The sequence below is a fragment of the Capricornis sumatraensis genome, chromosome 7, assembly GCF_032405125.1.
Source record: "Capricornis sumatraensis isolate serow.1 chromosome 7, serow.2, whole genome shotgun sequence".
Lineage (NCBI taxonomy): Eukaryota > Metazoa > Chordata > Mammalia > Artiodactyla > Bovidae > Capricornis > Capricornis sumatraensis.
Window position 1 is genome coordinate 74334857 of NC_091075.1, and position 12685 is coordinate 74347541.

Below are 12685 nucleotides of genomic sequence, written 5' to 3' on the forward strand. Positions count from 1 at the left end.
ATAGAAAATAATTGTTTCCTTAGTGACTCAGGATCCTCATAAGAACATTAGTTATGTTCTGTTCTTTAATATACTGATGTCCAGGTCTATTAGTATTTGTAAGACCTTCGTTTAAATGATTTCAGATTGCTGTGCTTTTGCGTTTATTTATATGATGAAAGCATGTGTTTTCTTCTTTCATTTTGAGGACCACTTCCCAGTGCTGGCTGCAATCACTGTGTCCTTACAACTTCTAAGCTGCTGCATTAATTTGAATGTGATTAGATGGAGCTTCAGCTTTTCATTATAAAGCCTCTTGGCAGTTGTGTCACAAACATTTTTTTGTGCTTGAATCACAGCTGCATTTTAGATCAAGGGTTGGTAAACTAGGGCCTATGGGCCAAATCCACCCCACTGCCTGTTCTTGTAAATTAAGCTTTATTGGACCATAGCCACACCCAATTGTTTGCATATTGTCTAAGATTGCTATTCTGCAGTGGCAGAATTGAGTAGTTGTGACAGAGACCCTGGGGCCCAGCGATCTGAAATATTTACTAACTCACCTTTCAACATCATGTCGCCTCTGGAAAACTTGTCTTTACATTCATGAGATTATAAGAGTGAAAAAGCAAGTAATTCCCTAGTTTTAAGAAAAGAGGCTTGACTCCAGGGATCTCCACACTATACTTAGAACCACTGATCTAGAACATAGTGGATACCAGCAATCTCTAAACCTGGGATGAATTAGAAAACTTTTTTTTAACTTATGATAAAATATAAATAACATGAACTTTGCCTTCTTAACTATTTTGTAAACTGTACAACTCAGTGACATTAAATTCACAATGTTATACAATCATCAGCACTATTTACAAAAATTTTTTATCACCCCAAATAGAAACTATTGATTAAGCAGTAACTCTCCAGTCTCATCTTCACTTCCCCTGCCCCTGATAACTTCTAATCTACTTTCTATCTCTAAAAATTAGCCTATTCCAGATTTTCATCTAAGTGAATTTATACAGTATTTATCTTTTGCATCGGTCTTATTTCATTTAGGGTAACGTCTTCAGGGTTCATCTGTGTTGTAGCGTGTATCAGAACTTCATTCCTTTCATCCCTAAATAATACTCAATTGTGTGTGTTCTGCATTTTGTTTTTCCATTCATCAGTTGATGGATACATAGGTTGTTTTTACCTCTTAGCTATTCTGAATAATGCTACTGTGAGCATTTGTGTACAAGAGTCTGTTTTAGTCTGTTTTCATATCTTTGGGAGTACCTGGATTTGCTGGGTCATAAGGTAGCTCTATGTTTAACTTTTTGAATACCTGCCAGACTTTTTCCATTTTCTGTTCTAGTAGATGTAGTTCAGAAAACATCTGCAACCATTAACAAATTCCCAAAGCATCCTCGTGATGTTGTTAATTGCTAACACATTTCCATTCATATTTTCTAATGTTGTCACCAAAGCTAATTTTAAGGGGTTTCCCCATAAATACACATAAATGAATAGAAATATTCATATTAAGCCATATTTATAATTTCTTTAATAAATTACATAATCCAGTTTTGCTTTTACTGTTTTGATTATTATGTCTAAAAAAAATGCTCACTGAGAAAACATAATATATAAAAGTATAAAGAAGAAAACCAAAATCACTTTCTTTTTACGTTTTTTTATTGAAGTAAATGTACATAAGATCAAATTTATCATTTTGACCATTTTTAAGTATATATTTCTCTGGCAGTTAGTACATTGACACTCTTGTACAAAAATCAACTCCACCATCAATCTCCAGAACTTTTTTTTATCTTTCCCATGTGAAACTGTACTCATTAAATGACTCCTCAGTCTTCCCTTCCCCCAGCCTCTGGCAACTACTGTTACAGTTTCTGTCTCTGAGTTTGACTACTGTTTGTACCTTATGTCAGTAGAATCATGCTCTATGTTTCTTTTTGTGACTGACTTATTTCACTTACTATATAATGTTTTCAAATTTAATCCAAGTTGGAAGTATGTTGTTTTTTTTTTAATTTTAAAATCTTTAATTCTTACATGTGTTCCCAAACATGAACCCCCCTCCCACCTCCCTCCCCATAACATCTCAGTGGGTCATCCCCATGCACCAACCCCAAGCATGCTGTATCCTGCGTCAGACATAGACTGGCGATTCAATTCTTACATGATAGTATACATGATAGAATGCCATTCTCCCAAATCATCCCACCCTCTCCCTCTCCCTCTGAGTCCAAAAGTCCGTTATACACAGCTGTGTCTTTTTTCCTGTCTTGCATACAGGGTCGTCATTGCCATCTTTCTAAATTCCATATATATGTGTTAGTATACTGTATTGGTGTTTTTCTTTCTGGCTTACTTCACTCTGTATAATCGGCTCCAGTTTCATCCATCTCATCAGAACTGATTCAAATGAATTCTTTTTAACGGCTGAGTAATACTCCATTGTGTATATGTACCACAGCTTTCTTATCCATTCATCTGCTGATGGACATCTAGGTTGTTTCCATGTCCTGGCTATTATAAACAGTGCTGCGATGAACATTGGGGTACATGTGTCTCTTTCAATTCTGGTTTCCTCGGTGTGTATGCCCAGCAGTGGGATTGCTGGGTCATAAGGTAGTTCTATTTGCAATTTTTTAAGGAGTCTCCACACTATTCTCCATAGTGGCTGTACTAGTTTGCATTCCCACCAACAGAGTATGTTTTAGAATTCCCTTCCTTTTTGAGGCTGAATATTATTCCACTCTCTATATATAACACGCTTTGTTTACCCGCTCATCACTTGGGTTGCTCCTGCCTTCTGGCTGTTGTGAAAATGCTGCTGTGAACCCAGATGTACATGTTTAATACTATAACTCAAGAGAAAATAAGCAATTAGCATTTTGGTATATACTTCTTTCTTATGTTTGATTTGTAATAAATATGCACACATGGACAGTCATATGTATATAATTCTTATAGAAATTATCATCAAAATAAGTTTTTATCAGTTTTTTTGTTTTGTTCTGGGGGGAAATTCTAAGATACTTGTAAAAATATTTGATTCTCCCTAAAACATGCTATTTTATGACTCAGACAACATAATTTACAATACTTGTTTGTAATTTTAAACCTAGACATCATATTAGCTCTTGTTTTGAGTGAGTTTTCTCAATTAACATTCTCTATTACCCCATTCTTTTCACTGTGTATCATTCTTTTAGTACTCATACTTTGACATGCTTTTGTAATTTAAGAAGAATATCTTTTAAAATAGAGAACAATACTTCTTAACTTTTAAATATAACTTGATTGTGGGCAAGTTTTTATTAGAGACTGTAATTTCACTTAAAACATTACTGAATTTGTTTTTCATGAATGTACTAATTTTATCATTTTTTTATTTAACCCATCTTTCCTCTCCCCCCCTTTTCAGAATGTTGGCTTTCTGTGAGTTGGAAAGGACAAACAGTAATGAAATATTTGAATTACTTGTTCCTGAAAATCATGAACATTGACACAGATTCTACCTCTGTCAACTTTTATTTAAATCAGTGAATATTTTTGTAAAAAATTTGGTTTAAAAGAGCTGTACTATGTGTAAATTTTTATACATGTGACAGAACAGAATATATATTCATAGTGCTAACTGATGTTATATCTGTATTTTTATTATTCCTAACTTAAATTACTCCTCAGAGTGTGTTTATACTGTGAATTAATTTATTGTTCACATTATGTTTTAATAATCTTTTTCTTAGTGAGCCACAATATGTATATGTAAATATTCTTACAGTGCTTGTTTTTAAAGTGTATTTGGTTTTTGTGTCTGTGTTTATAACCCATATTTTTAATGCATTCACAAAGGATGATCAACTTTGATGCTAGGCTGTCATGTTTAACTTTTTTCTTCTAAATGTGAAATTAATTATTTGCCAATTTGCTGTCTGCCATTGAGGGAATTATATTCAGGTCTATTCTTATAATAGCAGAGGTCTTGATAAAATAATGGTTATCATATATAATTTGTTATTACCAGCTAGAACTATGATGGCAAAAATACATTCATATATTACATACAATATTATACTATTTTGGCTATCACATGAACTCTTCATATAACACAAATGTTATCAAAATTAAACTAAAAGCTGTATTTAGAATTTTATATAACAATAGAAGAGATATTTGGGATATTTTTCAGTAAATAAAATTCCTCACTGTACTAACCTAAAACTTTGAGTGCAAAAGGATATAGGGTAAATACAGTAAAACATTTTGTTAAGATTCCAATATACATTCAATAGTACTCAGTTTTCTGCTTCTAAATCTGTGTGTTGTAATTTATCAGTCCTCCAGAATAGTATGTAAACACCGACCTATTGTGGCATATTAAATAGAAAGCAGCTTTTTACAATCAATTTCAAAATTGTAACTTTATATATATATATACAGATATTAATATAAGAACATAAGTAAAAAGATTGTCATACAAAAATGAATCGTGTTTGAACCATACACATTTGAAGAAAATCTTATTCTTAATAGATTTCATTATGATTAAAAAAGAACTTAAAAACTAACATAAAATGGAAGACCAGTTATTTATGATACATTTTATTTCTTCCTCTTGTTTAATAAAATGAAGTCTGTAAATGTTTGTGTGTACCTAGGGGTGAGCAGTGCTCTTTTTCTGAAATTAATATTCTTTATGTGTTTGGATTATGCCCTTTGCAATAATTCAGTGTGTATTGGAGAGTGATGTGGCTTTTCCACCATCTGTGTAATTTTATGTATTCTATCTCCTGTGTGTGAATTCATGTATTACACCAAACTACCATAGAAATGGGACTACTTACAATGTCATAAGAAAAATCTTTTAATAAATATATGTAAATAATATTTAAATATTTGTCCCCCGTTTCCCCCAAAACAACAGCAAGACATATTTTTTGAATGTTTTATTTTTAATGTTTTCTATAATTAAAAATGTATAGCTTGCCATAATTGTTATTTTCATAACCATGATAATACAGTTTTTTAAGTAGTTTTATCTTAAAATACTGAATGTATTTTATAGATGTTTTTAATTTGTTTTAAAAAATTTTAAATTATGGAGCTTGACATAGATTTTCCAATAAACTTTCCAGTCAATTTATTTTCTCTTTCTTACAAATAATTTTTTATAATGATAGCAATATTCCTAATTCTAAAGTTAAGTACAATTTATTTATTCAAATCAAATTTTATCATGTTGGGATTTGGAGAAATTTCTGAACTCAGATTGCAGGCCCTTTTTTTTAGCTGACTTACATTTATTTCCACTTAGTTCAAAATATAAGAAATGAAGTCAAAGTTTCTGTTTGAAATCCATCTACAAAATGGTTGAACAGGCTTTGTGTGTGTGTGTACAGTTTTCTGTCTTGTAAATACTGTTTGTTGACTACATTAATTATCATTGAATATGCCACCTGCTACCTCACCTTATTACAACTTATCAGACATCTGATCTCATACCCCTCTCTTTTTTCATCTTAGAAAATTTTAGTTCCTGGCTTACGGTCTTAACTCCATTACTTCTACCCTTGGTCTTTATGTCAATATCTTCTTGGAACAGTGGTTATTAACCAGGCTTGCATATTGGAGTTACCTGAAGTTTTCTAATAAAAAACTAAATTTCTGAATCCTGCATCAGCCCAAGTAAATCAGAATCTCTGTAACTGAGGTGTTGAGCTCTTTTTTTAAGCTTTAGTTTCTTTAGATGACTCTTATATGGGGCCCGGATTTTAAAAGGCCAATTGAGAAACTGACCCACCATATTGACTTCATGACTCATTAATGGGACTCAACCTATAGTTTGAAAACACAGCTCTAGATCTTGTCATTCATTACCTCCAAAACTCTTGTTAACTATTAGCATCGTACTTCCTCCTCTTTCTAGGTAACTCTGTTTATTATGTCTATCCTGACAATTCTTTGACTCTTAACAGGATCTTGTGACAGTTGATTCTGTCAGCTATCCCCCATCTACAAGTCCATCACTCAGTTTCCTCTTTGTATAGCATAGACATTATTTTCCTTGCATATTCTCTCAATTCCCTTGTCCCTGTGAACTGAAAACTCAAATCTTGTGCATATGAAATTACTTTAGCTACTCTGCAACTGTACGTAAGTTGCTGAAAATTCCTGGAGAAAAAAACAATGATGCTGACTCTTTTCACTTGAAATATGGCCCTGAAAATCAAGGCCCACAACACCCTGTAAGAATAGTTAAAACATTTTCCTGATCAATTCACACTTTTCCCCCAACAAGTATTTCAGACCTTCTATCCTCCTTCCATCTCACTCTCAGCTTGTTTCTTTTTTCACTGTGTCCATATAACTCCCTTCTCTTGTGTTATATCCATGAACCACCTCAATCCTCTCGCTATTCTGTCTAGTTGTGACCAGTGTTCATTCCTTCTCCTACTCGAAAGACTCCTGCAATTAAGCCCTCATTCCCAGTCATTTTTGCTCTATTGCCTTGTCCCCACTTGTATACATACCTCTCATTTTTAATCTCTCATTTTAAATCCCTTGCAAACCCTACCATTCCATTTTTTGTACTCTGCAGCAAAAATTCCTTGAAAAGAGTCTTCTGTTATAATTTCATCCCACTTTTCCTTCTTGAACGATTCTAATCACTTTATTCCCATTGCTCCAGTCAAACCGTTCTTGTCAAGGTGCCAACAATCCCCACGTTTTGTTTATTTCACTATGACCTTTTTCATACCTAATATTTCCATTAGTGCTTTTTTGTTACGTTTTGATATCTGATACTACTACTATTTTTCTTTGAGGAAGGATTGGGCATAAATAAAGCTTTAAAACAGTGCACTTGAAGATAAGATTGAGGATTCTTCCAGAAGGTATCAGAAAAAGATAAACAATGTAAAAAGACCACTATGGAGGGTATGTACAGGAGTGCCAACATACAGGTAATAATGAGCCTTAGAAATGAAAAATAGTAGAAAGAAATGTAGAAAACAAATTATTTTACATTATTTTGAACCCCTGAGAAATAATGGAGATAAATGTCCCCAAATTAGGAAAACAGTTTGAGGTCTTCAAAGAGCTCAGAGAAAGCCAAGTAGAGAAGGGAAACTCACATTTAGATACAATACTGAAGACAAAATAATTTTGAAAGTTTCAAGAGAAAAACACAAGTCACCTAAAAAGGATTAAGATCAGATTTACATCTGTTATGGACTGAACATATCCCCTGGAATTCTTGTGTGGAAACCCTATTCCTTAATGTGATGATAGTAGGGGAGGGGGGCCTTTGGGAGGTAATTAGGTCATGAGGATAGGGCCTTCATGAATGGGATTAGTGCCCTTGTAAAAGGAATTCCTAACAGCTCTCTTGCCTCTATGCCACATGAGGACACAACATGTCAGTCAGTCGTCTGTAACCAAAAAAGAGCTCTCACCAGAACCTAACCATGCTGGCACCCTTATCTTGGACTTCTGCCTCCAGAACTGTGAGAAATTTCTATTGTTTACCAATGATAAGTTATTGGTAAATTATTTTAGCAATTCAAACAGACTGAGATAACATCAAACTTCTCAATAACTACCCTGGAAACAAGCAACAGTATTTTTAGAATATATAAAGAAATGAATTGTGAACCTATTATTTTACAGCTAACTGTGCTACCATTCAAATCTGAAGGTGTGATAAAGATGTTCTTAGTCATATAAAGTCTCAGAAGGTTTGTCAAGTGAAGATCAACATTGAAAAACTTTTGGAGGAAGTAATGAATTAGAGAAGTATGTATGGAATATGCTGCGAGAGATGTGAGAATTAAAGATAATCAAATAACTTGGTAAAGTCATTTTACTAATAAAAGGAAGAGAGACAAAGAAAAGAAAATATATAAAAATTAAGGCTAAAAATTTTAGAATGTATAACACCAATGTTCTGGATGGGAGACAAAGGAAGAAAAGAACATGAGAAGAGGGAAAATACTAGTTAGGAGAAAATGCAAATCTTGGTATTTCAGAAATCAGCAAGAAAGGATAACACAATGACATTTCTTAAGAGGAACTGTCCACAAAAACAGAAATATAGACCAATGGAACAAGATAGAAAGCCCAGAAATAAACACGTGCACCTATGGATATCTTATTTTTTACAAAGAAGTCAAGAATATACGATGGGGAAAGACAGCCTCTTCAACAAATGATGCTGGGAAAACGGGACAGCTACATGGAAAAGAATGAAATTAGAATGCTTCCTAATACCATACACAAAGATAAACTCAAAATGGATTAAAGACCTAAATGTAAGACCAGAAACTATAAAACCCTTAAAGGAAAACAGGCAGAATACTCAATGACATAAAGCAAGATCCTCTATGACCCACCTCCTAGAGTAATGGAAATAAAAAGTAAACAAGTAGGACCTGATAAAACTTAAAAGCTTTTTCACAGCAAAGGAAACTATATGCAAGGTGAAAAGACAATCCTCAGAATGGGAGAAAATAATAGCAAATGAAACAACTGACAATGGATTAATTTCCAAAATATACAAGCAGCTCATGCAACTCAATGCCAGAAAAACAAACAACCCAATCAAAAAGTGGGAAAAAGACTTAAACAGACATTTCTCCAAAGAAGACATACAGATGGCTAACAAACACGTGAAAAGATACTCAACATTGCTCATTATTAGAGAAACACAAAACCACAATGAGATATCACCTTACACTGGTCAGAATGGCCATCAGCAAAAAGCCTACAAACAATAAATTCTGGAGAGGGTGTGGAGAAAAGAGAATGCTCTTGCACTGTTGGTGGGAATGTAAATTGATACAGCCACTATGGAAGACGGTATGGCGAGTCCTTAAAAAACTAGGAATAAAATCACCATATGAGCCAGCAATCCCACTCCTAGGCATATACCCTGAGGAAATAAAAAATGAAAAAAACACATGTATCCCATTGTTCATTGCAGCAGTGTTTACAATAGCTAGAACATGGAAGCAACCTAGATGTCCATCGACAGATGAATGGATAAAGAAGTTGTGGTACATATACACAATGGAATATTACTCAGCCATAAAAAGGAACACATTTGAGTCAGTTCTGATGAGGTGGATGAACCTAGAACCTATTATACAGTGAAGTGAGTCAGAAAGAAAGATAAATATCATATTCTAATGCATATATTCAAAATCCAGAAACAGGTACTGAAGAAATTATTTTCAGGACAACAATGGAGAAACAGACGTAGAGAATAGACTTATGGACCTGGGGAGAGGGGAGGAGAGGGTAAGATGTATGGAAAGAGTAACATGGAAACTTACATCACCATATGTAAAATAGATAGCCAGTGGGAGTTTGCTGTATGGCTCAGGAAACTCAAACAGGGCCTCTGTATCAGTCTAAAGGAGTGGGATGGGGCAGGAGATGAGACGGAGGTTCAACAGGGAGGAAATGTATGTACACCTATGGCTGACTCATGCTGAGGTTTGACAGAAAACAACAAAATTCTGTAAAGCAATTATCCTTCAATAAATAAATTTTAAAAAGCAACTGTCAACATGATTAATACACACATATAGAACTTTATTTTTACCACTTTCTTAAAGAGTTTTACATATATTAAATCATTTAATTCCCACAACCACCATATACTTTTTATTCTCATTTATTCTTTTATTCTCTCTATAATTTAAGTATCCATGGGCAAGTCTTGCCTGTGCTAAGACAATTTAGACTGATAATCATGTAATAAACCACTAAAAAATGTGGGACACAGCTAAAGTATGAGTAATTAGAGGAAAACCTGTTATTTTAATTATGTTAATCAGGAAATAAAACTGTTCACAAATAAGCAAGCATTTAACTCAAGGAAATTTTAAATGCTGAAATTTGGTGCAAGAATATAGAACTCAATGAGAACAACATGTGTTAAAGATATTGATGGATAGTCAAATACTATGTAAAGGTCGGGATTTTATTTTACCTTAGTTGCAAGTGAATGTGTGTGTGTGTGTGTCGCTCAGTCATGTCCGACTCTTTGTGGCCCAATGGACTGTAGCCCGCCAGACTCCTCTGTTCGTGGTGTTTCCAGGCAAGAATACTGGAGTGGGTAGCCATTCCCTTCTCTATGGGATCTTCCCAACCCAGGGAACAAACCCAGGTCTCCTGCATTGCAGGCAGATTCTTTACCATCTGAGCCATCAGGGAAGCCTCAGTTGCAAGCTAATAAGTTAACCTATTAGTGTTTCCTAGACGCAGAAATTGCCAAAGAATGCTCAAACTACTGCACAATTGCACTCATCTCACACGCTAGCAAAGTAATGCTCAAAATTCTCCAAGCCAGGGTTCAGTGATACGTGAACTGTGAACTTCCAGGTGTTCAAGCTGGTTTAAGAAAAGGCAGAGGAACCAGAGATCAAATTACCAACATCTGCTGGATCATCGAAAAAGCAAGAGTCCAGAAAAAAATCTATTTCTGCTTTATTGACTATACCAAAGCGTTTGACTGTGTGGATTACAATAAACTGTGGAAAATTCTGAAAGAGATGGAAATACCAGACCACCTGACCTACCTCTGAGAAATCTTTATGCTGGTCAAGAAGCAACAGTTAGAACTGGACATGGAATAACAGACTGGTTCCAAATAGGAAAAGGAGTATGTCAAGGCTGTATATTGTCACCATGCTTATTTAACTGATATGCAGAATACATCATGAGAAATGCTGGGCTGGATGAAGCACAAGCTGGAATCAAGATTGCCGGGAAATATATCAATAACCTCAGATATGCAGATGACACAACCCTTCTGGCAGAAAGTGAAGAAGAACTAAAAGAGCCTCTTGATGAAAGTGAAAGAGGAGAGTGAAAAAGTTGGCTTAAAACTCAACATTCAGAAAACTAAGATCATGGCATCTGGTCCCATCATTTCATGGCAAATAGATGGGGAAACAGTGGAAACAGTGTCAGACTTTATTTTGGGGGGCTCCAAAATCACTACAGATGGTGACTGCAGCCATGAAATTAAAAGACGCTTATTCCTTGGAAGGAAAGTTATGACCAACCTAGACAGCATATTAAAAAGCAGAGACGGGTGTGGAGAAAAGGGAACCCTCTTACACTGTTGGTGGGAATGCAAACTAGTACAGCCACTATGGAGAACAGTGTGGAGATTCCTTAAAAAACTGGAAATAGAACTGCCTTATGACCCAGCAATCCCACTGCTGGGCATACACTCCGAGGAAACCAGAATTGAAAGAGACACGTGTACCCCAATGTTCATCACAGCACTGTTTATAATAGTCAGGACATGGAAGCAACCTAGATGTCCATCAGCAGACAAATGGATAAGAAAGCTGGGGTACATATACACAACGGAGTATTACTCAGCCATTAAAAAGAATACATTTGAGTCAGTTCTAATGAGGTGGGTGAAACTGGAGCCTATTATACAGAGTGAAGTAAGTCAGAAAGAAAAACACCAATACAGTATACTAATGCATATATATGGAAAGATGGTAATGATAACCCTGTATGTGAGACAGCAAAAGAGACACAGATGTATAGCACAGTCTTTTGGACTCTGTGGGAGAGGGAGAAGGTGGGATGATTTGGGAGAATGGCACTGAAACATGTATAATATCATATATGAAATGAATCGCCAGTCCAGGTTTGGTGCATGATACTGAATGCTTGGGGCTGGTGCACTGGGATGAACCAGAGGGATGGTACAGGGAGGGAGGAGGGAGGGGGGTTCAGGATGGGGAACACGTGTATACCTATGACAGATTCATGTTGATGTATGGGAGAACCAATACAATATTGTAAAGTAATTAACCTCCAATTAAAATAAATTTCTATTAGAAAAAAAAAGCAGAGACATTACTTTGTCAACAAAGGTCCATCTAGTCAAGGCTATGGTGTTTCCAATAGTCATGTATGGATATAAGAGTTGGGCTATAAAGAAAGGTGAGCACCAAAAAATTGATGCTTTTGAATTGTGGTGTTGGAGAAGACTCTTGAGAGTCCCTTGGACTGCACAGAGATCCAACCAGTCCATCCTAAAGGAGATCAGTCCTTGGGTGTTCATTGGAAGGACTGATGTTGAAGCTGAAACTCCAATACTTTGGCCACCTGATGCGAAGAGCTGACTCATTTGAAAAGATCCTGATGCTGGGAAAGATTGAAGGTGAGAGGAGTAGGGGATGACCGAGGATGAGATGGTTGGATGGCATCACTGACTCAATGGACACGAGTTTGAGTAAACTCTGGGAGTTGGTGATGGACAGGGAGGCCTGGCGTGTTGCAGTCCATGGGGTCGCAAAGAGTCGGACACGACTGCGTGACTGAACTGAACTGAACTGAACGGAACTGAACTGAGACACAGAAATAAAATAGGAGACTCTTGGATCAGAAACAAAAGCCTTTATTACTCATTGCAGCAAGCAGCATAAGCATCATGTTTTCAGTTTCTCCTTACCTTCCCAAGTCTCATGAGGTAAACATGGAGGGGCTCAGATGAGTGCTAAGCATGCACTTTGGGAACTCTGACCTTAACCTCTTTTATAGGAGTGGGATACCAAGGAACACTTAGGAACGTGCTGAACTTAGTTAACCAGTCTCTTTTATAGCAAGCAATTGGTAAGCCTGTTCTTTGTTCCAGAAAGATACATCACTTCATCCC